This window comes from Aegilops tauschii, chromosome 1, assembly GCF_002575655.3.
Source record: "Aegilops tauschii subsp. strangulata cultivar AL8/78 chromosome 1, Aet v6.0, whole genome shotgun sequence".
Classification (NCBI taxonomy): domain Eukaryota; kingdom Viridiplantae; phylum Streptophyta; class Magnoliopsida; order Poales; family Poaceae; genus Aegilops; species Aegilops tauschii.
In genome coordinates this window covers 21,702,661-21,727,914 of record NC_053035.3, presented here as the reverse complement: position 1 = coordinate 21,727,914, position 25,254 = coordinate 21,702,661, and the positions used below count along the sequence as shown (strand labels likewise).

Genomic DNA, 25,254 nt, shown 5'->3' with positions numbered 1-25,254 from the left:
TATTAATAAGCCAATATAAAATGGGTGGTTCAGATTACCAATAGAAAAGAACAGAAGAGATCCATATTATGTTGTAGATCAAAATGATATGCATGGACATAAAGTGTTTGTCAACAAATACAACATGCATAGTATGTTTTTTGTGTGGGAAAAACTTCTGATCTATTCGTCAACTGTCATTGTATCACTAAGAACACCAATACATCTGGGTCCATAGACAACATGCACAGGAACGAGCCGAAGGCGTGCCACCTTCATCGCTTCTCGCGCACCGATGCCAAACAAAACTTGTTTTAGTAGACAATAAGGAAGACATCATGTTAATTAAGGACCCACATGACGAGCACACCTAAGCAACAACCGTTGCCGACGAAGAGAAGCGTATATTATGATTCACGAATGAGTATCTAATAGATTACTCACAGCGTGTTTGTTTCATCATTGGAATGCACTGCTCGACTTTATAAACGAACTTGAGAGGTTTTTTGAGTCCAATTTTCAAATAGATTTCTCCCCCTATGTTTGTTTCGTCATCAAAATGCACTATTCTACTTTAAAAACCAAGTTGAGAGGTGTTTAAGACTAATTTTATAATAGATTTATTATAGTGATCTATATACGATTAAACACGCATCAGTTCCAGTTTTCAACACACACACACACACACACACACTAATTCAATGCATGATTTATTCTGCTCTAATTTTCTATGAACGCACCTTTGTAAGCTACCAAAGGAGATTTCCTTTCAAACATTTACTTACGAACACTAAAAAAACTAAAAATTCATTAAAAACTGTTTTTCGTCAAGAAGGACACCAAAATGCATGATGTACGGGGAAAATCTCTTCGTATTCAGACATCTAAGGAGCCCGTGGAGAAAATTATAAAATTGGTCCAAATAGTGCGGGAACATTGTACTTTCTTGTTTCTGATCCACCATCTTTGCTGCATTTTCGAGCTACTCTGTCTGGGTTCCACTCTGAGGCGTGGTCTCTTGTCTTGTGTTCTTCATGGGAGGCCATCATACTGGGCTTCCAATACTACATCCTGGCGCTGGGCACGGCCGTCATGATCCCGGCGGTGCTGGTGCCCATGATGGGCGGGAGCGACGTGACTGCGCCTCTGCGTTTCTTGATTCGCGCCACCCCCCATGGGTTGCGCCTGGCGTCACAAGTTTCAGTGCCAACAATGTCTGGTGGTGTTCTCGGCTTGCCATCTCGGATGGGTTGCAGGGAGAACGGGTGAGGGTGGTGCAGACGCTGCTGTTCGTCACCGGCATCAACACGCTGTTGCAGTCGCTCTTCGGGACGCGGCTGCGCACGGTCATAGGCGGCTCCTACGCCTTCCTCATCCCGGTGATGGCCATCGTGCAGGACTCGTCGCTCGCGGCCATACCTGACGACCACGAGGTGAGCAATCATTCATTCACTTTCACTTTCTAGTATCCGCACATACAGAACTTCTTTAATGGTATGGTCTAATCAAAACCATCTTTGAGCAGAGGTTCCTTCAGAGCATGCGGGCCATACAGGGGGCGGTTATAGTGTCCTCCAGTATTCAGATCATCCTTGGTTACAGCCAGCTCTGGGGTATTTTCTCCGGGTACCTCCACACACTGCCAAGTACTAGTTGTACTAGTCGCCAACCCGTGCATTCGCACGGCCTAGTTACTTAATACTTTTACATGATAATCTATATACCATATAACTATTTTCTGCGTAAAGTTATATTGGTCGTCCATTTTAAAAGTTCTAAAGGATTCGGAACTTGGGGATTCATAGGAGAATTCATTTCCACTAATGAGTTAGTTGGGTGAGAACACAATAGTTATAAGATGTCACCAAAAATAGTAAGTGTGCACTTTAATTCTATATACGATTTTACTCTCCTTTATAATATATAAGGAAGTTTGAAATTATTATTTATCTCAGTTCAAAAGTATAAAGAGTTGCCTTACTTGTTAGGTCTAGTCTGTATATGTATATGCTAGGACATCTATACCTGTATTGTCTCAAAAAGTTAGCATTTGTACCGACTATAGTCCCGTAGGAAAATGTTAAATTGCATGAACTATGGCCTGCTAACCTAATTATAAATTTTCCTTACTGCTATAAATATTGCTCCCGTAAAATAGTTCATTTTTGTGAGAGTATTAAGAACAGTATTCTCAGATATCAGATCCGCTTGACACTTATTACGATGGAATGGTGTGAATGAAACAATCAACAATACACAACCAATAATTTAGGATTCAACAAACGCCATGACTTGATAGGTTTGGAATATGAAGAAAACCAGAGCATCGGAAAAGCATTTTTTGAATAGCGAAGAACCTTACATATAAGGTATTAGTATCTGTGCACATGAATCACATGTTGTAATACGTATAAATTTAAAAGATAGATATATGTACTACATAGACGATAGTCTTAGGTGACAAATTTACTTTTATTGCCGTATGGATTACATAGCAATATTTTGCATTGTTATTGAACAGACGAACCGTGCTCGCTTTCTTAAAACTTAAAAAGGGACATTTTATGAGCACTCGGCCATTCCAATCATGAATCTACAGTTGTCCATACTACAAATGCAAATAAAAATCTTATGCATTGGATGATCATTGGCTTACTACAGCTATTGATAATTGATAGTTGTAGGCATGCATTGTTAAAAGAATCAAGTCGAGAAATTCTTGTACAGATAATTCCTTATTTAATACACAGTCAAATCAGACTTACTAACACACAAAAAAAATTACTATCCAATATGAAGTACTAACACGCACCATATCAAGAAGCGATACTCACCTTGTACTATTTTTATCCTTGTCCACGGGGTAGTGAGATTTACAGCTTTACCGACCCCATCGCACATATATGGTGACCTATATTAGAATGGGGGCAGAAATTAATGACACATTGGAAGGAGATATATTAGTAGCACATATAGGTGCAGTCTTATTAAGGGTTGCAGCTTGATTGGCCCCTCACTGGTGAAGAATAATGCATCGCCATATCCTTAGCATGGTCGGATTGAAAACTGCTAATACATTTCCTTACGTACTTACAGTTGGAAATATGGATGTGGAGTTTCTTGAGCATAACAGTGGTTGTTTTGTTCACACAATACCTCATACAGATAGCGAGTGGGTCCCATGGATAGATGTAGTAGTGATATTTGGAACATCCAAAAGGACAGGGGCTTAGTGCATGTTAGACTGATGTATTAGCTGTACAATTACAAATAAGATTGCAACCTGCGATATCTCAAAGCTATTAAATGCACCTGCTGGAAAATCTGAGAACCCCACAAAATATAATTTTCACGTTGTTTCTTCAATATAAAGCATGCTGCCCGTGGTTAATGTCCTGTGTTTAACTGAACAATAAAACACACAATATGCTATGTCAGAAATTTCTAACTCTTGTTTGGTACAATGTCTATGAGAAAAGTGTAGAGAATCTGTAGTACATCAGTTCATGCTTGCTAATCTGAATTTAGAAAATAATAATTCTTTCTCTTGTTAATAGTTTGGATTGTATGTATATGTATGCAGCGGGCGTACAAACAAACAAAATCCAATCGATTACCAAAACTTCTCAACACATGGTACTCCACATACCAGAGACGGATGTCGCGCACCGGCTGCCTGTATGTAGAACTTGGCCGCTGCCAGGCCATCTTACCCATGAGGCCATGCCACGATCTGCACCACAAAGGCGCCCGTCCGCATGAAGATCTGGTTCGTCCGCATGGCGTTGTTTGCACGTCAAGGAGATGGACATAGTTGCATGGCCTGGTGCTCCTGTAAACCTGTATAAGAGCGCACCTCAAGCAATAGAATCATTGAGTTCAATCTCTTTATTGCTTTCAATTTCAAAAACATATTCTGTTGTGTTGAGAGGAGTAACGTAGCTATTGAGAGGACTCTCATAGCTGGTGATTAATTCGTCCTCATCGAAGGTGTGGATGGTGAAGCTCCTCCCTTTCTGCTGCTACTGCTTGCATGGAACGGGCTGGCAGCATGTGGCATGGTTGAACTTGAAGCTTGATGAAGTCTTCTGGGAGAAGCTTGACACGCGAATCAATCTTGGAGTTTATTTTCTTTGCAGGGATAGAGAAAGCATATCCAGTTAAGGATGAGAGGCATATCATGTCAGGAATCTCTGTTGATGGAAGTAATCTTATCTTATATTAGTATAAGGAAACAAAATCATATGAACCGGGATCACCATTGATATGATCAATCAAGTATAGTGAGAGATGAAAAGGAAAATCTAGCAACTTGTAGCTCAATCAGACCCAGACACAAATTTGTTTCTAGAACTGACACATGCCAGGGCCATAAGTTCAAGCTCATGTCGACGGGAGAGATGAGGGCTTGACTGCCTAAGAGATATACAGCCATGTAGCGCATTCTTCCTTCCATCTCATCACGCGCCGCTGGCCACCGGAACCTGAGGTTGAGGACCACATCGAGAGGGGGCGCTGGACAATCCACGTGCAACATCGATGGATCTGGGGGGATTTTCTCTGTAAGAGTTTGAGAGGGACGTGAGAGTTTGAGAGATATACGTGACAGATTTGTTCCATGGATCTGGCCAGATTTTTTCTGTGAGAGTTTTAGAGGGATGTGGGAGTTTGAGAGAGACATACATGAGAGATTGAAAGAGTTAGGTCATTGATATGTGAGTTTTTTTTTCTCTTTGGATATATATACGTGAGAGATTGAAAGATTTGTTCTTATAAAAGTGATACAGATTGCATTAGGGAAGGAAGAAACGGTGGGTTAGTTGTAGGATCGTATATTTATTTAATTTTTTTTACAACGAACAAATGAATGTTGGCATTGGAGCGTCTGTTTTTTTTCTATGGGTATACACCATAATAATACGGATCCATCAGATTAACGTCTCATAAATTCTGATTAACGTGGGAATTTTTAGGGAGTCCCTAATTAGTATAAGTATAGATAGATGGATATAGATAGATTAGTAGTGACTTGTTGCGTGCTGCATTTACATACTAGTTCAGTTTTGTTTACTGATGGATGTGTGTCCTGGGTGTAACTTTCAGATTCTTCAGTCCACTGGGAATGGCGCCGATGGTTGCGCTGCTCGATTTTGGCTTCTTCGAAAGAGGATTCCTAGTGGTATGGCTTGCTCTGCACCTGATTCTTCATTTATTTAGAAAGATGACACTTCGTTCAGCATTGGTACTTATTTGATATTGTGTATATCAGGTTGGGAGATGCGTTGAGGTTGGCCTGCCAATGTTAATCCTCTTTGTTGTGCTTTCCCAGGTTTGAAAAGCAACTCTAATCATCCAAGTCTTTGCCAGTTAAACTAAAATTATTCCTTATTAGAAGTTCAGCATTGCTAACTGCCTTCTTGTTTCTTATCAGTATCTGAAGAATGTACAGATAAGAGAGATCCCCATACTGGAATGCCCTGTTCATTTGTATCGCATTGGTCTGGGCTTATGCTCAAATCCTCACTTCTGGTGGCGCGTATAATCATTTTGTACTACCATTAGTTGTCGATGCTGTGTAATGTTTTATTTTTTGCTACCCTAGCATTGAATTATCACAACATTTTCTTTTCAATACAAAGATTTTAAAAGTTTCTTTTTGAACTTCTCCCAATTAATATACCTGAACTTGATTATGTTTCTAACATGTACTTATACCAGCTTCATTAGATTTTGTGTTAGTGCTTGTAACACAATCAGTTCAGATCTCGATAGACCACAAGTTCAAGTTCACTAGTATTTGTAAATTCAGGTAGCAGTACTAGTATTCAATAATTTGTAACATAAGAACTAAGCTTGCATTTTGTTACTTCTATGGAAGCATTGACCTCGTAATTTTATTGGACCAACCACTAACATAAGAATTAGACATGGTGCTCAGTGTATTCTCTCAATCTTGGTTGTTCTTATAGTGCTTATAATCTTGACATCTTTGATGAATCCAGCCCGAACTGAAGCATGTCGGCAATCTGGGCCTGAAAAGACCCTTCTCCCACTACTGTGTCGATCTTGAACTGATGTTGTTGTCACCTGTCTACCTCCTTCCTTGGTGAGCCCATGTTCTTCTGCTCTTCACGCTCGAGCCGCCTGCACTTCTTTTCTCAGTTCAAAAATTCCCAAAGCATCAGTACTATGTATCAGGATACACCATGTTACTTCTGCAGGTTTCGATTATGCTTGTATGTCCTCCTGTACTGCAAGTTCATTAGCTGAAGTTTAGAATCGAGAGAACTGCAAGTTCATTAAAATTGAAAACATTCAACTAAATTCCTCCTGTACTATATTATTACCACTGTTCTGAAAAAGTTGACGCGGTTTTAGTTAAATAGATCATACCAAAATCCTTTTCAAAACTTAATTCTCATGTCTATGGATTGTTCAAGCTCTTCCATCATTACTAAAAAAATTGTCACTAGCATATAAGTTCAAACCACAAACTTTTCTCGGGAAGAAATTCAGTCAGTGAAACTATATAAACTATGCAAGTTCAGTGATGATGACACCGTCAATTCGGATGAGAAAACAAATTTAAAATTACAATCTTTTTTTTACTTCTATAAGTTCATGATCAACCCCGAGGTAGTTGAAATAATCTAGTCATATAAGTAGAAATAATCTATTCACTTGTATTATTTTGTGCTCACAATATTTACTATGTTGTGTGACAGGTTGATGAGGATGTTGATTTTACAAAAGGATCTGTGAAGCATTGGGCAATGGACACACTATCTTCATGAGATGGTGTACTGCACGACATACTTCCATTAGTTGAAGATGATACATGGAGCAGTGACCGCTCAACACTTTTTTTGTGATAAATGTTATTATGATCTATTATATGTATTATATTGTATGATCGGGAGAACTCAGAAGTTCATGTGTTGTCGGCGAAAAATTTCAAAACATTTTGTTTAGGAAGAACTTTTTTTATCAAATGATAAACCTATGTTAATGGAAAACAGCAGTTGGGATGAGAGAAGTCCAAAACATTGTTGCAAAAAGAAACACATGATTTTTTTTCTCTTTTCTTTATGCAAGTTCGAGGACTATGATACCGTAAACCGAGGAAAACCATATCAAAGATAAACTGTAAAATCTAGTCTGTGAAAACACGCTCAGTACAAATCTATATGGGCATCGGTTCAAGTACTATTTTTTTTCAGAACCATTCAAAACTACTCTATAAAAAATATATCAGTACAAACACACACATAAATCAGTACAAATATATTCTAACACATCGTTGCAAAAAAAGTTGAGTTCGAAAAATAAACACATGAAATTTTTCTTTTCAAAAAATATGATTCTGTTCAAAATATAAACCATGCAACTTCGGTGACTATGATATCGTGTACCATTGAAACGTTACGAGGAAAATCATATACCGAAAAAACAAAGTAAAAGTCTAGTCTATGAAAACACGCTCAGTACAAATCCATGAAGGAAATATGCCCTAGAGACAATAATAAAGTTATTATTTATTTCCTTATATCATGATAAATGTCTATTATTCATGCTAGAATTGTATTAACGGGAAACATGATACATGTGTGAATACATAGAAAAACAGAGTGTCACTAGTATGCCTGTACTTGACTAGCTCGTTGATCAAAGATGGTTATGTTTCCTAGCCATTGACATGAGTTGTCATTTGATTAACGGGATCACATCATTAGGAGAATGATGTGATTGACTTGACCCATTCCATTAGCTTAGCACATGATCGTTTAGTATTCTGCTATTGCTTTCTTCATGACTTATACATGTTCCTATGACTATGAGATTATGCAACTCCCGTTTACCGGAGGAACACTTTGTGTGCTACCAAACGTCACAACGTAACTGGGTGATTATAAAGGTGCTCTACAGGTGTCTCCGAAGATACTTGTTGGGTTGGCATATTTCGAGATTAGGATTTGTCACTCTGATTGTCGGAGAGGTATCTCTGGGCCCACTCGGTAATGCACATCACTATAAGCCTTGCAAGCATTGCAACTAATGAGTTAGTTGCGGGATGATGTATTACGGAACGAGTAAAGAGACTTGCTGGTAACGAGATTCAACTAGGTATTAAGATACCGACGATCGAATCTCGGGCAAGTAACATACCGATGACAAAGGGAACAACGTATGTTGTTATGCGGTTTAACCGAGAAAGATCTTCGCAGAATATGTGGGAGCCAATATGAGCATCCAGGTTCCGCTATTGGTTATTGACCGGAGACGTGTCTCGGTCATGTCTACATAGTTCTCGAACCCGTAGGGTCCGCACGCTTAAAGTTAGATGACGATCGGTATTATGAGTTTATGTGATTTGATGTACCAAAGATAGTTCGGAGTCCCGGATGAGATCGGGGACATGACGAGGAGTCTCGAAATGGTCGAGACGTAAAGATCGATATATTGGACGACTATATTCGGACATCGGAAAGGTTCCGAGTGATTCGGGTATTTTCGGAGTACCGGGGAGTTACGGCAATTCACTGGGAGTAGTATTGGGCCTTATTAGGCCATACGGGAATAGAGGAGAGACGCCAAAAGGAAGGAGGCGCGCCCCCCCTCTGGTCCGAATTGGACAAGGGGTGCAGCCCCCTTTTCCTTCTCCCTCTCCCCCTCTTTCCTTCTATCCTACTCCCGAAAGGAAAGGGGAATCCTACTAGGACTTCGGAGTCCTAGTAGGACTCCCCACACTTGGCGCGCCCCCTCTAGGGCCGGCCTCTCCCTTGCTCCTTTATATACGGGGGCAGGGGGGCACCCCATAGAGACAATAATTGATCTCTTGATCTCTTAGCCGTGTGCGGTGCCCCCCTCCACCATAATCCACCTCAATAATATCGTAGCGATGCTTAGGTGAAGCCTGCATCGGTAGAACATCAGCATTGTCACCACACCGTCGTGCTGACGGAACTCTCCCTCAAAGCTCGGCTGGATCGGAGTTCGAGGGACGTCATCGAGCTGAACGTGTGCTGAACTTGGAGGTGTCGTACGTTCGGTACTTGATCGGTCGGATCGTGAAGACGTATGACTACATCAACGACGTTGTTCTAACCCTTCCGCTTTCGGTCTACGAGGGTACGTGGACAACACTCTCCCCTCTCGTTGCTATGCATCACCATGATCCTGTGTGTGCGTAGGAAATTTTTTGAAATTACTACGTTCCCCAACAGTGGCATCCGAGCCTGGTTTTATGCGTAGATGTTATATGCACAAGTAGAACACAAGTGAGTTGTGGGCGATATAAGTCATACTGCTTACCAGCATGTCACACTTTGGTTCCGCGGTATTGTTGGATGAAGCGGCCCGGACCGACATTACGCGTACGCTTACGCGAGACTGGTTTTACCGCCGTGCTTTGCACACAGGTGACTAGCGGGTGTCAGTTTCTCACACTTTAGTTGAATCAAGTATGGCTACGCCCGGTCCTTGAGACACTACTAGGAAAAGGCCTACTAGTGGCGTACCAGTTTTGCCTACTAATGGCGCACTACTGGTGCGCCACTAGTACCACGCCACTAGTATTTTTTACTAATGGCGCACCACTAGTGCGCCATTAGTATCTGGTATACTAATGGCGCACCAGGCAGTGCGCCATTAGTATAGGCCACGGTGCGCCATTAGTATGCCTCCCAGGGGGCCATATTTACCCATGTGCTTTGCCATACTAATGGCGCACTGCGGGGTGATGCGCCATTAGTATCCTTCGGCATACTAATGGCGCACGTTGTGGTGATGCGCCATTAGTATGCATATTAGGGATTTTTTTCTGATATTTGCACAGATTACAAAATATATTATTGGACAGAATATAAACAACAGCACACAGCAACAGCAGATTCATCGAATACAATAGAAGATTAGTCTCCGAATACAATTCATCATATTAGTCTCCGAATTCAAAAGACCGAACAAAGATAGAATATTACAAGTCTCGAGACCGCGAGTAGCGAGTTTGTCGAAAGTAATACTAATCCTAACAAGTCCTACTAATCATCATCATACAACTTCTACTCGTTATTAATAACAAGTCAAACGATCATCATCCTGATAGTCATCGAACCAACCCTACTTAATTGTTCTTAGCACATGATCATCAGTATTAGGCAGGACCTAAATACCCTATTTAAGGTAAAATAGCATAAAACAATATAGACCCTGACTCTCCATTATGGAGAATGGAGATCATCCTGTCTCCAGTTCTTGCGCGGCGCTTCCTTTTGCTTCCAAGAACCTCCTTATGACTGTGCATACATTTTTTCCATTCTCTGATTAGCATGTCTCCACTTCTTCTAGAATCCGGTATGGACAGTTGAGATTCGTAAGATGACCTGGATATAAGTTCAAAACACGAAGGCTGCCATTCTGATACATCAAATGAGGCACACAATCCTCTGGGATTCTCTGTTGAAAAACATAGTAATAACTTCATAGTTAGCAATGATGTACTAGTTTTAGAAGTATGCAAAAGATGCACGGATGTCGTAATAGTAAAAAATCTTACCAGGGTATCTCCATGGTAGTTACCGTAGTTCAACACGTGCACTAGTGGCACGTATTGACCATAATGTTGAGGAGTATGATTGTAGATATTGTAATTCTCAAGATCAGTACAAAATCCGACCAGATGATTTTTCTCCTGATAAGTTAACTCGGAGCCATCGGTGTAGTGGGTTTTGTCTACCATGTTCCGCACATTTTTTTGAACAATCAAAATAAGCTGTTAATGGAAATAAGTTGTCAACTATTTTGAAATAAACAATATAAATTAGTTAATAATTAACTATGTTTGAGAAACTCACCTAGCGGTAGAACTGGAGGCGTATCAACAAGGACCCAAATTTCCATATTGTCTTGGTCGATGTCAGGATCACCAAGATCCATGGTGACAAGCATACCCTCATCAAAACCATACATCTTGCAAAATGCTTCCCAATTTTTGCAACCAAAATGGGTTACGCTCTCAGCATTATACAGATTTACTTCAAAATCCACATCATGATGTGTCCTTAGGTGAATTTTCTTCGTTTCAAAATTTTCATGATCTTCAAAATCCATCCTCTCCAAGACATAGCGTCTTGCATGGCATGGGATAAACTATACTCGGATTGTAAAAGATGAAATTACACGTTGAAATAGTTGAAGTCGTGCTTAATTATGAAAAAAAAACACTTGTCGTCGTTGCGTACCGTTTCAACTTCGAAAGTCTCCTCGAGCTTAATGCTGAAGCGCCGATCATCGTCCAGGTGAAGCCTGTCGCACAGACCTCGACCGTCGTGGCACCAGTCGCACTCCCCCGGGAGACTTTCGTCGTCCGATGATGACATTTCCTATGTTCATAATTCAAAACTACATCATCTCTGTTGGGTCCAATAAGATAATCCAAAGTGTGGTGAAAACACGCCCTTCGAACTGGTTTGAGCAATTGGTGAATGGAGATGGTCTAAGATTTTCAGTAGTAAGAAGTGAAGTGGTAATTTTGAGAGAAAATGATTAGGATGAGTGGTTCCTCTTTCCTGTTTAGCTTTACAATAGAATATTGTTAGTCATGCACACTTGTGCATTTTCAGCCAGGCCCAGTGGAGTTGGCCTAAAAACATTTCTTTCTTTAAGCCTGCTACATCCATCTCAAGTATTTATGGTCAAGGGTTAGCAGGGCCATCCAAATAGAATATGTGGTATGGTCTTTTTTAGTAGGTCATCCTACCAGATTAGGGTTTATCGATGACGAGCAACTGACATTAGTAATAACTATGAGTAGATATCACACTTCTATATGTATAACACAAGAGGCAGTTGATCCTACTTAATTAAGTACTAAGATACCCCGGCCCATGCATTAGTCGCAAGTGCCCCATATGTCCTATTTTTAGCAAAGTCATGCTAAAATTCACGGAAAATTTCAGCATGACCTTTGCTGAAAATAGGACATATGGAGTACCCGAATTTGCCGGAACGGAAGTTAATCGACATTTCGGCAAACTCAAGGGCCTCTCGGTGTACAGCAGCAGCATCACAACTTGACAAAATTCCCAAGTAGTACATTTCTGCAAGTAGAAACACAAGCACCACTCATGGGCTAGTAGTAAAGCATTGATGTATATAGCAGCAGTAGTAAATTAGATTGTACCACTCATGGTACATTTCTGCAAGTAGAAACACAAGCACCACTCAGAGCAATGGAGAGGAAAATCTGACAATAACTTAACTGAAACCAAAGAAAGACCAAGCAAACTATTGCAAGTACAGTACACTAACTACTTCACTAAACACAACTGCATAGCAGCCCTCTAAGTTGATGGATGTAGACTGATCTGCTAGCCGCTTCACACGAGGAAAACCTGGATATGCCAACATCATTCAGCCCTAAACCACAAAGGCGACCAAGCAGTTCAGTCAGAATGTAACATAGTTATCCTTTTCTCATGCCAACTATCGTGCAATTTATCAAATTCTAATGTTCCTAGCAATGACTATTACTAAGCTTTTGATGAGCACACGCAGTTAATTGTGCAGCAAAACTCCATGAAGTGTCCCAAACCGATGACACGGTCGTAGGGTGCGGCTTTAAATCAGGCCGGTTAATGGCCACGAACAGGGCTGTGACCGGCCGACCTGATTGCAAAGAGGATGTCCACTTGTAAAATCACGAAGGTACACTGCTGATGTGTGCAGAGTATTCAGGTGTTGAGGGAGGGCTTGCAAGATCCTTCCAATCTCTTGTATATGTAGTAAAATTTTCCTGACGGTTATTGAATTCGGATCAATCTGGTTGTTACTCTATCATCTTTGATCAATTATTAGCCGCAGTTTGAATCGGAAAGTCATGTGCACCCGTTAAAGTGATTTAGAAGTTACATGGTAGGACCGCTAATCGGAACTCATTTGGTGAATCTGTTGTTGGACTGCTGCTACCGAGGCTAGAGAAAATCCACCACTATTGCAGGCTACATGTAGTTGTCGATTGAAAATCCAATGGATCATCCACTCTGCTATGTTGAACCATTGCATACCAAAAAGGGACTGGTGGGTGCCAGTCGACTGAATTCCCAATTTGGGTCAGTCGCTGTTCTTCATCATGGGTTACTATCACAGTTAAATCTTCGTGTAAATTACATCAATTTTAAAATCAGCACAACTACAAAACCTACATATTGACAACTACCAGTGAATCACATTGTAAATTCAATGAACTTGTAGTTGAAGAAACCATCAAAAAGCAAGATTCATACTGGAAAAGAAAACAATCAGAGATGGGGGACAGGGGAGAGGGAGGGCGGACGCCGGCAGCTGGAGGGGCGGGAAGGGGATGAGCATACCTGCGCTGGACGCAGGTGGGTAGGGTTGGAACTCGCCCCGGTTCTGCTCGATGATGGAGTTCGTCCGATCCTGCAGAGAGAAGGGAAGGTGGAGGAGTCCGTCAAACGGAGCCATAAAGAGATGTGGGGCGGCAGGAATGGAGGGGAGGAGAGAGGTCGAGGTGGACGCCGGCTGGTCAGGAGGGATTTACCTGGCCGCCGCTCGATTTGGCGCGTGGAAGACGAGGTGGGGCGGCGGGTAGACGCGGGGGCGGCGGCGCGGGGGAGCTGCAGTGGTGGGGGCGCGGGGGCGGCGGGGGTGGAGTCCGGCGGGGGTCGGGGCGGCGGCGTCGTGGGTCAGGTGAGCGCGCGGGTGGATTGGCGAGGGAGAGGGAGGAATTTGCTAAGGGGGGAAACTTACTAATGGCGCACCCCGAAGCGGTGCGCCATTAGAATGTTTTTTTTTACATAGCAATGGCGCACCCACGATCGGTGCGCCATTAGTAATCTTTTTTTTATATAGCAATGGCGCACCAGCCAGAGGTGCGCCATAAGTGATTTTTTTTTATTATTCTTTGTTGCATCTAATAATTTTTTAGAAAATGAATATGAATATGAAACAGTAATATTTTTGTACAAAAACAGTAATAATTTTTTAAAAAATATCATCAAATTTGTTATTTGAAAATATTTATGAATAAGAAAAAATGTCATCAAATTTATTATTTGAAAATATCATCAAATTTGTTATTTGAAAATATAATCAATTTTTTTTTGCAATTTTAGTTGCATTCATTTGTGACGGTGGAGCGGGCCGGGGAGGGTGCGGGGGGTCGTCGACGGTGGTGGAGCGGGCCGGGGAGGGTGCGGTGGGTCGTCGGCGGCGGCGGAGCAGGGGAGGGTGCGGTGGGTCGTCGGCGGCGGTGGAGCGGGGGAGGGTGCGGGGGGTCGGCGGCGGCGGCCGGTGGAGCGGGGTAGAGGGTGCGGGGGGTGCTCGGCGGCGAGGAGGACCGGATCTGGCGAGGTGGGATAGCGATCGAGATGGAGGGGGATCGAGATCAAGTGTCCATGAAATATACAATAATGGCGCACTGGGGAACAGTGCGCCATTACTAGTTTAAACTAGTAATGGCGCACTATTCACTGGTGCGCCATTATTAGTTTCGCAAAAAAAAAATATATATATATATAGTAGTGGCACACTATGAGGCCGGTGCGCCATTACTAGTTAGAACTAATAATGGCGCACTGTGCCCTGGTGCGCCATTAGTATGTTTGGAAAAATAAATAAAAATTGTTACTAGTGGCGCACCGTGTGTCTGGTGCGCCATTAGTGTTAGCACATGGTGCGCCACTGCTATATAGTAGTGGCGCACCACATGTCTGGTGCGCCATTAGTGGCCATTCCATCTATAGCCCTTTTCCTAGTAGTGAGAAGGTTAAAATAGCACTAACTTGACCAACTATCGTTGTGGTTTTGATGCGTAGGTAAGAACGGTTCTTGCTCAGCCCGTAGCAGCCACGTAAAACTTGCAACAACAAAGTAAAGGACGTCTAACTTGTTTTTGCAGGGCATGTTGTGATGTGATATGGTCAAGACGTGGTGAGATATAAGTTGTTGTATGATATGATCATGTTTTGTTGAAGTTATCGGCAGCTGGCAAAAGCCTTATGGTTGTCTCTCTATTGCATAAGATGCAAGCGCCAAATAATTGCTTTACTTTATTGCTATGCGGTAGCAATAGTTGCAAGAGCAATAGTTGGTGAGACGACCATGTGACGACGCATTGATATAGATAAAGATGATGGAGATCATGGTGTCATGCTGGTGACGATGGAGATCATGACGATGCTTTGGAGATGAAGATCAAAAGCACAAGATGATGTTGGCCATATCATGTCACATATTATGATTGCATGTGATGTTTATCTTTTATACATCTTATTTTGCTTAGATCTACGGTAGCATTATAAGATGATCTCTCACTAAATTTCAAGGTATAAGTGTTCTCCCTGAGTATGCACCGTTGCGAAAGTTCTTCGTGCTGAGACACCACGTGATGATCGGGTGTGATAGGCTCTACGTTCAAATACAACGGGGGTGGAGTCGAGTGGCGAGGCGGGGTCAGGGGCGGGAGGCCGTGCGCCTTGCTCCTTTGGCGACTTCGTGTCGCGCGCGGAGGAGCTCGGGGGCTCCTTCAAGGCCGGACGCCGGCGCGCTTTTGCGCCCGGAGGCCATGGCCCAAGGCGGGCCGCGCTGCCCGGGGGCAGGGCGCCGCGCGCATCCCCGCGGGGTGAGGGCCGAGGCAGCCCTGACGCTTCCGCAGCGGGGCTGCTCCTGCAGCCTGTGCAGCCGCTGCGCTGCACAGTGCGGGCGGCCCCCGTGGCCACGGCGGCGGCGGCGGCGGATCCGGGCGGAGCGCAGGCTAGGGTTGGGGACGACACGCCCGGGGTGTTGGCGGGCCAGGCCCATCGGGTCGCATGCGGCCCATGTGCGGGACACACGCGTGCGGCGGCCCAGCCTCGGGTTGAGACTGTGGTGCAGGGAGCCTCACCCGCCCTCAGGACACAGCCTGGCCCACAGTTGGAGGCCCAGCCCAGGCCCTCCCGAGCCGCGCATCCATATAAATGGCTCTGGTTACCCCATGGAACCCTAAACACTGCGTTAGGGTTTCCAGCCTCCAAATCGGAGGTGCGGCGCTTCGGCCACTCTGCTCGTTTTCTCTCTCCCACTCCCTCACCCTCTCCTTCCCCACCTCCTCTGGTGAGATCTTTCGCGGAAGTGGTGGCAATGGGATCCAAGCAAGACCGCCGGGGGGAGAAGCCGCCCATGGAACCGCCGTGGGATCGCAACATCGGGTGGGCCGACGATGAGCGCGGATGGGGTCCGCCTCCCGCCTGGTGGCTCAAGGAGCAGGAACGTAAGAGGAAGAAGAAGGAAGAGTACAAGAAGCGCGGCCTCGAGCTCAAGCGCAAGGGGCATCAGTCCGCTGCGGGTGGCGACTGCGTCGGCGACCCCTTTGTGAAGAAACAGAAGTTCAAGCCTGCGGGGGCGGCGGCTCCCAAACCGCCCCTCCCGCCCAGATCTGAGGCACCGGGCTCGTCCAAGGGCACGAAGGAGGAGCCGATCCCCATCGAAGAAGTCAACGGCCCGGAGTGCTTCAAGTGTGGACGCATAGGCCACTTCCAGAATCTCTGCACCTTCAAGCCGCTGTGTGTGGTGTGCACCAAGGAGGGGAACACTTCGGCGCAGTGCCCGACCCGTGGCAAGCCACTGCTCCTCCAAACCATGGGCCACGCCATCGCTGGCGAGGGCTTCTTCTGCCTCCAGTTCCCGGAAGAGATGTCGGAGGAGCCGCAGATTCTGCGGGGGGCCAACACGGCGATGTTCTCAATGCCTTCCGGTGCGCTCACGCAAGAGATCCTAGAAGTGGAGCTGCCGCACCTTTTTGAGGGAGACTGGGACTGGCAGATCTCTCCTATCCAAGGGGGCGCGTTCATGGTGGTGTTCCCAGATCCCGCAATGCTCAGGATGGCTACGCGGAGCGGCAAGCTTTTCCTCTCCCTCAACAACCTCATGGTGGACATCCGTGACGCGGTCCTCGACGCGCCCAAGGGACTGGCCATGCCGGAGGTGTGGGTCAAGCTGGGTGGCGTCCCACCCAAGCACCGCCGCTCCGACCGGCTCATGGCGGCTACCACTATGCTCGGACGTCCTCTGCTGGTCGAGGAGGAGTCTTTGATCCGTCCGGGGCCGGTCCGCATGCGTTTCGCCTGCCGCAATCCAAGCAAGCTCCGTGGTCAGGTCCAGATTTGGTTTAACGGCGAAGGCTTCAACATCTCCATCGAGCCCGAGCTTCCCCCGGAGCAACTCGCAGCACCAGCCCTCCCTTCCCCTAACCCCCCTCCCCCCAACCGTGGCCAGGATCCGGATGGGCCGGGGCGTGACGGTGACAAGGACATTGATGCTAGTATGGAGGACGACTCCATCGATACGGCGGCGTGGGAGAAGCTGGGCATCACCGACAAAGGAGGGGCGGCGGACCATGTGCAGATGCCTACGATGAAGCAGCCCCTGGTGGGGGTCCGTGGAGTTGGAGCTCTCGATCCCGAACCAGTACGGCTCCAACCTGGGGTCGGTCACGTCCCCTTCGGCGCGGATGGCGGCTGCGGTGGTTTCGGACATGAGGGTGGAGCCGCAGGCCGATGCCCGCACCCCTGGTGCGGCGTCGGTAGACTCGCTGCCCCTCTCCTCGCGTTCCCCGACCCAAGGCGGACGCAGCAGCAACAAGCTTGGCGCGGTGAAGCAGCTCAAGAAGGTGGCGGTTCGCAAGGTCACCGCGGAGGCCGGGCGTGCAGCGGAGCTCTTAGGGGCGCCGGAGACGCCGCGCCAGGCGGTGATGGCTTTGGCGGTGTCTGTCCCCGGCCCGCTCGCTCAGGGGGCGTCCAAGACGGAGTCCTTCCCGAAAGCCAAGCGCTCCAAGGCCGTGGTGGAGGGGCAGGCGGCCCCTGTGCGGGTCAGCGCTCGGGCCAAGGGTGCCAAAGGGAATCTTCCGTCACTCCAACGCGCCCAACTCCTACAAGCACAGAAGAACCTGGAAACCTCAGGTAATCCCTTGCCTCGTTTTACGATTCTCGACTCCTTTTCGGATGATCATTTGAGCGAGGTCTTGGGAGAGAGTGGGGTTGAACTGATGGGTGAGGGTGGGATGAGCGAACTCATCTCGCTGGTGCGTGCGAAGGAGATGGCGCAGGCGGCGCTGGCAGCGGCGGCTGCTCAACACGCGGATCGACTGGCACTTGAGGCTGAGCCCTCGACGTCGCTAGCGATCCGGCCCGAAGGGGAGACAGCAACAGGGGTTGCTGCTCCTTCCTCGCCTTGCTGCGGCAAGGTGAGGCGTGTGGCCAAGGCGATCACCTCAAGGGGGTGCGCCTGCGTAACCGCGTCATCTAGATGCGCGCGCTTCTTTGGAACATCCGTGGCTTCGGCCACGCAGGTCGGCGCACCCAACTTAAAGAATATATTAGGAAAGAAGCCATTGATATTGTAGGTCTCCAGGAAACGATCAGACCAGAGTTTAGACACCATGATATCCTAGCCATAGACCCCCTTGAGCGCTTTGTTTGGCACCATAAGCCGGCAATGGGCCATTCGGGCGGTATGCTGCTCGGTTTCTGCAGCGCCACGTTCGAGGTGCTGACCTGGGAGGTCGGCACCTTTTTCATCGCTGCCAACATCCGCGTGCGAGCATCGCTTCGCGAGCTTGTGATCGTGCAAGTCTATGGACCAGCAGATCACTCACGTTCGGCCGAGTTCTTGGGAGAACTCGAAGCCAAGGTGAGGGAGGTTGCGGTAGCTCAACTCCCGTTAATGGTGGGAGGTGATTTTAACCTGATCCGGTCAGGAGCAGAGAAAAACAACGACAATATTAACTGGCCTAGGGTTGCTATGTTCAATAATGCTATTGCATCTATGGCACTTAGGGAAGTGGGCAGAACTGGGGCAAGGTATACTTGGACTAACAAGCAACTAGCCCCGGTGCGATCCGTCTTGGATCGGGTTTTCATGTCTCCGGACTGGGAAGTGGTGTTTCCACTCTGTTCGCTCCTTGCAGAAACAAGGATTGGTTCGGATCATGTGCCCCTCATCTTATCCTCAGGGGAGGATAGGATTCGCCGCAGCCCGCGGTTTTTCTTCGAAACCGCGTGGTTTGAGGTCCCTGATTTCGACTCCATCTTTAGGGAGAGATGGTTGCGAAGCGTCCAACTCGCAGGCCAGCAACGCGGCCCTATGGAGTTTTGGATCGCTGTCGGGGGTCGCCTCCGCGCAAGCCTAAAGGGATGGGGTGCGAACCAGGGGCGTGCTGACAAGATCCTCAGGGAGAGGCTTCTTGCTGAAATAACCCTCCTTGACAACCAAGCGGACACACGTCCTTTTTCAGAGCAAGAATGGGCACATCGATACGCCTTGGAAGGGCAAGTCGAAGCTCTGCTGCGTTCTGAGGAGGAATATTGGAGGCGTAGGGGTGGCCTCAAGTGGACGCTCAAAGGAGGCGCGAACACTCAGTATTTCCACACTTACGCGAACGGCAGACGCAGGAAGTGCTCAATTCTTAGGTTGCAGTCGGAGCAGGGGCTTCTTCTACAATATTCGGAAATTACCCAACATATCTACGACTTCTACATAAGTCTGATGGGGACCGACGAGGCACAACAAGCGCGTCTCAGCACGGATGTGTGGCTCCCGTACCAAAAGGTCCTTCATAGTGAGAACGAAGAGTTGGGGCTCGCGTTTCTCCCTAAGGAGATTGACGACGCTCTCTTAAGCATGAGAGCAGACACGGCCCCGGGGCCGGACGGGTGGCCGGTGGCGATGTTCAAGCGCTTTTGGCCATTGCTGCGCGATCCCATTTACGAGGTGTGTAATGGCTTCATGCGTGGCTTCGTGGATATTGCTAGGTTAAACTACGGCGTACTCTCGCTGATCCCAAAAGTGCCAGGGGCGGACAACATACGCCAGTACAGACCATTCGCGCTTATTAACATTCCGTTTAAAATCTGCGCCAAAAGTTGTGCCACTAGGCTCTCGCCGATCGCCCATCGCACCATTAGTCGTGCTCAGTCGGCGTTCATACGGGGTAGAAACATTTTGGAGGGACCACTAGGGCTGCAAGAGACCCTTCATGAGCTTAAGCGCACGCACGAACCTGCGATCCTCACCAGTCGAGGATTCTCGCCGTTATGGGTGCACCGAGTCATGCAATTGGTCCCGGGGGGCCAAACTGCGGTCTCGGTGAATGGAGAAGTAGGGCACTTCTTCAGGAACAAGCGTGGCTTACGCGAAGGCGACCCCATGTCGCCGCTCTAGTTCAACTTTGTCGCTGATGCGTTGGCAGCTATGCTGCGGAAAGCAACGGAGGCAGGCCACATAAAAGGGGTGTTGGGACACCTCATCCCAGGGGGGATTTCGCACTTGCAATATGCAGACGATACGCTTTTGTTGTTCCAGCCTGACCTCCATAGTGTGGCTACGGTCAAAGCCTTACTGATTAGCTTCGAGCTTATGTCAGGGCTTAAGATCAACTTTCACAAGTGTGAAGTGATGCCCATGGGATTGGAGGCGGATGAAGGTAGACGTATCGCGGACCTGCTCAATTGCAAACTTGGCAAGATGCCGTTTACCTACCTAGGTCTCCCGTTGGATGCCAAACGCATCAAGATCGACGGGTGGGCTCCGCTCTGGACCAAGGTGGGAGAGCGGGTCTGCCCGTGGAGGGGGAAGTTCCTCTTCTCTGCAGCTAGGCTGGTGCTCACGAATGCGAGCCTCTCCTCGCTGCCGCAATTTGCTATGGGTCTGTTCCTCCTGGCGGAAGGGGTACTCGTCAAGATGGACACACCGCGGTCCCTTTTCTTTTGGGAAGGATCGGGACCAAAACGCAAGTACCACATGGTTAAGTGGGCTGCGGTGTGCCGTCCCAAGGATCTGGGAGGGCTTGGGATCACAAACACCAGAATCCAGAACATTGCACTTATGTGCAAATGGATTTGGAAACTCTCGCAGGGAGCGACGGGTCTATGGGTTGACCTGCTGCGGGCCAAGTACTTCCCGAACGGGAATTTTTTCGAGGGCGTGGCGAGGGGATCTCCTTTCTGGAACGATCTCCAAGCGGTCCGGCCAGCCTTCGCTCAGGGAGCCAAGTTCTCCATTGGCAATGGACGCTCGGCTCGCTTCTGGCTAGATCACTGGGTGGGAGCCCAACCCCTCTGGGCCGATTTCCAGAACCTCTATACTCTGGCTGTCAACCCGGAGATTACAGTTGCCATGGCTCTTGCCTCTTCCCCTGCGGCATTACATTTCCGGAGAGAGTTATCGCAAGTAGAACAAGCACACCTAACGGAATTGCTTGATACCATTGCGCCGATTTCGCTGTCGTCGACGGAGGACACAGTCACCTGGGCCCTCACCCCGTCTGGCAAGTTTTCGGTCAAGTCGCTTTACCGTAATCTGTGCCAGGGCCCATCCTTTCAGATGCCAAATGGCTTGTGGAGCGCCCGCCTTCCGCTTAAGATTAAGGTGTTTTTCTGGCAACTGTTCCGTAATAGACTGCCCACTTCGGCTAACGTCGCCAAACGCAATGGGCCGTCGACCGGCCTGTGTGCGATATGTAACGTCCTGGAGGACGCGACCCATGTTTTCTTCCGTTGTCCTCTGGCACGTTTTGCTTGGAGCGCCGTTCGTGCAGCGGCCAACACCTCCTGGGATCCCCGGTCAGCGTCTGACCTCGCTACCATAGTAGACTCGATTCATGGTGGCAACAACCGAGTGCTCTGGAGCTGTATCGGCGCCTTGACCTGGGCGGTCTGGCTCACTAGGAACAAACTAGCTATCGAGGGTATCTTCCCATCTCACCCTGCTAACATAATCTACAAATGCAACCTCCTTCTGCAGCAGTGGAGTCCGTTGGCGAAGCGTAAGGATGCTGAAAAACTGAAACATGCCCAAGATCGCCTCCGTCAGATCTACGTTTTGGCTAGGGAGCCATCTGCCACCTCTGCGTCGTGAAGTGGACCTTTGTCTTGCGAGCGAGCCTGCGCGCTCTATGCTCTGCCTCCGGGCCTGTAGTTTGCATTGCTGCGTGCTTCTGTTGGCCTGGCCTAAACTTGTGTGCCTTCGCGTCGTCGTGGTCTGAGCCTCCGTGCTCCTGTTCGAAACATTTGTCTGAGCCTCTGTGCTCGTGTTCAAGGTCCTAACTATGTCTGTTACGCTGCCTATGTTGTGGGCTTTATTAATTTAAAGCCGGACGCTCCTAGCGTCTTCGTTCTAAAAAAATACATCATTTATTGGAGATGCTCTAAGTGTAGTTTCTTGAGTTTGGAAAAGTATTGGTACTAAAGGCAGCAGGACCTAGCACTATTTGTTTATCTTCCAAGCGGTGTGTCCCTTAGAGTAGCCTTTTTTTGTGGGAAAAACTTTCAATCTATTTGTCTTCAATCATGGTAGTACAACGAACACTAGAAATAAAAAAAATTACATGAAGATCCGTTGACCACAAAGTGACGACTACAAGCACTGAAGCGAGCCGAAGGTGCGCCGTTGTTGTAGTAGACAGTTGGGAAGTCGTCGTGCTAAGGCCCCATAGAACCAACGCACCAGAACAGCAACCGCCGCAGATGAAGAATGTAGATCAAAAGGATCCAACTTGAATACACACGAATGAGGATGAACTACGAACGGATCCGAGCAAATCCACCATAGATAAATCCGCCGGAGACACACCTCCACACGCCCACCGATGATACTAGACGCATCACCGGAACGGGGCTAGGCGGGGAGACCTTTATTCCATCTTCAGGGAGCCGCGGGTCGTCTCGCCTTTCTGAGCAGGACACAAACCCTAGCAAAGCCAAAAGGTCTAGAGCCTCAACCATGCATTAAGCAAAGAAGAACTAGTAACCTAATTAGGCAAGGACACCAGAAGAGTTGTGTGTGTTCCCAATGCCTGTGTTCCCCACATGCGTGCGCCATTCATGTGTGTTCATAAGTGTGCGCCGTGTGTGCATGCCCTTCATGTGTTGTGTCTACCTTTAATTACTTTGTGTGACGAGTGGCGATAGCTAGACAGGGAGGCACAAGACAGAGGGAAGGACCTTGCTAACCCGTATGCGGTGGTCGGGGTTGATGCCATGGTCGTGACTGGCAGCACTGGACGGGCAACAACTACAGACAGGGGTGGCGTACACGATGGCAATTGGCTACATGGCACGTTGAGGAGAGGAAGGAAAGGGGAAGCGTCTATATGGTCACCGTGTGCACTCTTTAAACGTCAGCGACGCAGGGGAAGCAACCACTGCAACAAAGTTGATGGCGACAGACATCGGCTGTGGTCGGGAAAGGGAGGATGCATGCGTCGTGTAGGCGGCGTTCTGAAAAAATTCACCAAGAAGGGAGGACGTGGCGACAGACGGCGGCTGTGGTCGGGAAAGGGAGGACGCATGCGTCGTGTAGGCGGCGTTCTGAAAAAATTCACCAAGCAGGGACGATGTCGGCGACACGGCGGTGTGCTTGGAGAAACGGTAGTTCACCCAAGGGTTGCCGGTGGCCACTACAACGATGAACAGTGGTGGTGGTCAACTCATTTTGTCGGTCTTGTTTGTGCCTCGTTCAAAGTCCGTACTGGACACACAATTTGTCAGCCTTACATTTAATAACCAGACATATGACGAGACCGAACGAGCCACGAGCGGGCCACAAAGCTCGACCGTGGCGTCCACGTTGGAATTTAATATACATACGCAGAGTTAGACGGTCATGCATTGAGTCATATAGAGATACTCCATCTCAACAACTGGAGAACAAAAAATAATTACGACCAATGGTAAGATGGATGTAGGAAGAGATCAATTGTTGGTGGAAACAAAGTACCAATAGCAGAGAATGGACTATAGATAGATTACACAAGTTACACAAGCATTACACTATGAGATGATGATCTTATTCGTATTGAACTAAACACACTTGCTATCAACTTGACATAATGAATGCCCACATGCAAACACAACAAAATAAACAAATGAATATATAGATATATGTTCTTTTGTCACGTAAGAAAAGAATGGGTAGATTGCGTTAATTTTATGGAAATTAGCTCTGCTGCAATATTTTAAAGAAAAAAATGCTCATAGTCCAGTATGCAGCATGCACAGCTTATGCACGGATTAAGAGATTAATTGATATTTCTCCCATCTGTCCTAATTGCTAATTCACTATAATCTTAATGTGCAGATTGATGCAGAAGCAAATTGTTTCAAGGAAAATAAATCCAGCGATGCTAGTGGCAGTTTCATAAGAGATGCTAAAGTGAATTCAAGAGGATCGAGATGTGCTTATGTTCTATCATTTTTCATTCAAGAGTGGAAGATAAAGAGAGGGCAATGAAGAGGAAAAGTGGAAGAAGGATAGCAACTATGGACCTGCTGTAACCGGCTCTTCCTCACCTGACTACTACCACGCAGGCAGTTTCTTATAAGAGGAAGAGGTAGGCACGATGGGCAATATAGCGCAGATGATGTCACTTTCTAATAAGATGGATTTGTGATAAGTTGAATTATGTTTCCTTAGTTTGCATAAATCATGTTACATTCTTATATAACATGTTTAGACTGTGATTGACAGCTTGACCAAGCTTAGTTCTGTAAAAACCTGAGAATAAATTAATTGTTTTGTACAACTTTTAATTTAATGGTTGTGTAAGATAAATTTGGTTTCTCATATGACCAAGCTTAGTTCCCTATGATTTATTTTCAAGAACATCATGCCTAAATACGTGGTATTTTCTGTAAATTTTACTTTCACCCGTGCCCAAGTAATAAAGGATGCATGCATAGTTTAATTCTACGATGTAGTGCCAAATATAAGGGCTTTTTTTGCTTTTGTACTGTTTTTATTGCCCAACAAGTACTCTTTCAAGTGTTCTGTACTAATTATTTATGCTGCCTACAATGTGTTTGATAATGAACGTGCTCTATGTTTGTTCTCCTAATTACCTTGCTTTAGTATGCTATATAGACTCCAGATTTATTCAGGATGCCCGTGAGCTTTAATTTTAGGGAATAGTTGGTTTCCTGTCTTTTTGTTCATATCATAGAACTATTGAAGCAGGAGGTGTGTTGACATGAATGTTCATGCCGGAGCCTTGCATTGCCAGACTAAAATTATCTCTATGAAAGCTCACTGCTTGTGCTAAGATCTTTTTTTATGGATTCTTGATATTCTTCTGGTGTTCCGGTGGATCGTACAATTTAAGTTGCATTGAATTGCGAACTTCTTTTAAAACCAGAACTCCCAAACATCGTTTATGTTTTTACATTGATAAGCATGCTTTTGGTCGCACTGGACAAGAACAGTTCTAGGATTTGGTGCTTATAG

The 25,254-nt window shown here is 46.6% G+C and overlaps 1 pseudogene; it reads left to right on the top strand.

Moving 5' to 3' along the window:
* Positions 1-1,049: 1,049 nt before the first annotated feature.
* On the top strand, positions 1,050-7,569 carry LOC109752862 (nucleobase-ascorbate transporter 2-like; annotated as a pseudogene).
* Positions 7,570-25,254: the final 17,685 nt, after the last annotated feature.